The sequence below is a fragment of the Enhydra lutris genome, unplaced genomic scaffold (genome assembly GCF_002288905.1).
Source record: "Enhydra lutris kenyoni isolate GAN:26980312 unplaced genomic scaffold, ASM228890v2 scaffoldscaffold2, whole genome shotgun sequence".
NCBI lineage: Eukaryota > Metazoa > Chordata > Mammalia > Carnivora > Mustelidae > Enhydra > Enhydra lutris.
In genome coordinates, this window is record NW_019154086.1 from 38,840,457 (window position 1) to 38,844,092 (window position 3,636).

Below are 3,636 nucleotides of genomic sequence, written 5' to 3' on the forward strand. Positions count from 1 at the left end.
GCAACCCCTTGCAGAAACCTATCCCTCACTTGCCGTCGAGCTACCATCAGAGCTCTCCTGGAGATGAGCCTTGTCCACCCCCCACCCCACTGCCAGCGCCCTCACTGAGTGTCAGTCCCTCCAGCTGGCTAAGAGAAGAGCTGATCCATTCATGGTGACTCTGAGGGTTAAGACTCCTCACTCCAGTAAAAATAAATCACACACATCCAGGAAGCTCTTTCTCTACAATGTGTGATATGGCTGCTACTGTTGCTCCATAAATAGACCCTAGTCTATAGACTACTACTAGTCGTAGTCAGGTACTATGAAACCCCAGGACTCAGCGGTAGTATAGTCCCTTGGCTTCAGAAAACCCTGCTATCCAAGTCTTCCATCACTGTGGGGACACCCAGCTAAGTGGCATGACCAGATGACCCCCCCAAAATGAGAGGAGCAGCTCTCGGAGCACCTGGGCCTAGAGCCCCATTGCCCGTGTACTCACACTACCCATCCCCTGCTATCTACCCCTGACTTCCTTTCTTTGCTGGAATGGATTCACATTTCAGAAATTATGTCCGTGGAGGCCTAGACAAACAGACAAACAGACAAATGAAACAAAACAAACTGCCTCCAGCCTGCGAGCTGACGAAGGAGTGAACCTTTTCAATCTAGAGCCACGTCCGTCCGGAGGCCCCGTGCAAGTCAGACCCTATTGCGCAGCTTGTCCTGGTTCAGACATTTTCCCAAATGCTGGCTCCGCAGTCTCCCCACTTCTCTAGGACTCTGCAGCCACGCCACAGAGAGAGGCCACTCTCCTGGGCCCGTGCCATCTACTGGCACTGGAACACCACTGACAGGCAGTCTTGGAGAGGGTGCCCTTGAAGCTCGGTTCCAGAAGATATTTAACTCAGTGGGTGCCTGGGATCTCAAGGCCAACTTCCAGGATACCTTCTCCCAGTTTTGCCTGGTTGGGCACACAGAGTGTCTAAAACCAGAAGAGTAAGGCTGGGAAGTGCTAAGAGATTGTCACTTACATTTTCTATTTTCCCTTAGCAGCTCATGATGGAGGGTTGAGGACCTAAGAGGCAGGGCCATATTATGACTTTTGAGGGCCCTAGGCACTTTAACCTTCATAGACCTCTTCCTCCGTACAAAATATTTAACTTTATGCTTTATTGTTTTATTGCTATAAGGGACAAATATGTTAATATTATGTATTAAAACATTTTCTTCAACTCAAAAGTTATATTCAGGGGACAGAGTTTGCAAAAAATGCTTCACTATATTTTCTTCCAACTTTGACGATGGCCTTGAGCTCCCTGCTCTCAGCAATGATTTCTAAATCTCCAAAACACTTTAAAGGGTGGGGGAGTGTATGTGAAGGGAAGCATCATTTCCCACACACAAATCACCACAACCCTGTAGTAACAGGAGGATAACAGTTTCCAATTTTAAGGAAATTTATTTAAGCACACAAGCAGAAGTATCGAGAATAAATTTGGTCCTTTATTACAAAAATCACTGCAGATGTACTAGCATTAGTCATGAGAAAAAATTGTTTACAAAGCTACCTTCAGAATCCTGGGCTTCATTATCATAATATTTTCCAGCTGTTGATTTAGTGTCCAGTCATATGATCCACTGAGTCACAAATAGAGAGACATAAAATTGGCAGTGGCTCCTAAAACATTTCACATTTGTCATTTTTAGAATTTATTATCAAGAGACAGTTTATTATAATTTTCCTTGTCAGTGTGGTTCTAATTCACTTTTTCCTACCTCAGAGGTCTACAGATGGATGAAATCCTGAAACTTTCCTGTTCATTTAAAAAGATATTTTAGTTTACTTCAACCAAACACAGAGATGCCAAGCAGTGCACTTAGCAGTAGATCGTGTGTGTCCTCAAATGAGGATGGAGTGTTAGAAAACCAGAGAGATTGAGAATTGCTCTTCATAAGGTCAGAACTAAGTGAACTGAATTATTAATGGGAAGAGATAATTTTCCCTCTACCCTTCTAGGTTCTTGGCTGAGACCCCTCCCATGATAAAAAGGGTAATAGGAGAAAAACAAATTTAATTTTGTACCTGTGGGAGCATCACAAACATATGACCCAAAGGCACCCAGGCAATTGAGGTTTTTATGTGTCCTGAAAACATATAAAGGGATAGGGTTCTGGGGCTTCAAAGGGGAGGAAGGCAATTCATAGGAAGGTGAGAAGAACAAATATTTGGTAAACAAATGTGCCATGCCTTGCAGATAAATCTCTCAGATGAAAAGCTTATCACTGGTGGGCGCCTGGGTGGCTCAGTGGGTTAAAGCCTCTGCCTTCGGCTCAGGTCATGATCTCAGGGTCCTGGGATCGAGGCCCGCATCGGGCTCTCTGCTCAGCGGGGAGCCTGCTTCCTCCTCTCTCTGCCTACTTGTGATCTCTCTCTCTCTCTCTCTCTGTCAAATAAATAAATAAAATCTTAAAAAAAAAAAAAGAAAAAAAAAATGTTTAAAAAAAAAAAAAGAAAAGCTTATCACTGGTAATGATTCCCTTCCCGGTACAGGCCCCCATTCTAATTTCACCTAAGCAGTTAAGGGGGAAGTAAAAAGCGTTTCCTGTGTCTGCTGGGTTTTGATTGCCTTCAGCTGAAAATAATCCATGTGCCAAAGTGGCACATTCCTGGTGTGGCTCATTCTGAACCCCTCATTATCTTAGAGCAGCAGTAAGCAAACTACAACCTGTGAGCCAAATCCAGCCCACTACCTGTTTTTGTATGGCCCAGAAGAATGGTTTTTCATTTTTAATTTTTTTTAACATTAAAGAAGACTATTTAGTGACAGTTGAAATTATGTGAAATTCAAATTCTGGTGTCCATAAATAAAGTTTGATTAGAACACAACCATGCAAATTCATTTACAAATTATCTGTGGCTTCTTTCTTGCTAAAGGCCAGAACTGGATATTTTTGGCAGAGACCGTATGTCCCACAAAGCCTTAACTTTTTACTATCCAGCTTTTTACAGAAAATATTTGTTGATCACTGTCTTAGAGGAGAAGAATCCTACACAAGATCAAAGCCACCAAGTTTCAGGTAGTCAGGCAACTGAGGCTTGTATACCACTTTGAGATAAGGAACTCTTACCCATGAATAGTATTACTAGTTAACCTCTGGTGGCCTCTTATAATATGCCCAGCCGTTAGCAAGGTGTTTTTGTCTTAAACTTAAAAAAAAAAAAAAAAAAATACACTCGGGGCACCTGGGTGGCTCAGTGGGTTAAGCCTTTGCTTTCGGCTCAGGTCATGATCTCAGGGTCCTGGAATCGAGCCCCACATCGGGCTCTCTGCTCAGCGGTGAGCCTGCTTCCCCCTCTCTCTGCCTGCCTCTCTGCCTACTTGTGATCTCTCTCTCTCTCTCTCTCTCTCTGTCAAATGAATGAATAAAATCTTTAAAAATAAATAAATAAAATTTTTTAAAAAATACACTCTTTGGCTTTCCTTTATTTCTTGAGGCTTATACAAAACGTGAAACATACAGGAAAGTGTCCCAGCCAGCTTCCCCCACTGGAGGTGCCAACAGACGCTCCTGCACTGCGACCTCCTCACTCTCCTGCCGCCTGGCCTTGCCTCTGGCCGCTTGTCCATCCGTCCGCAGGAGCCTGCTGGGCCC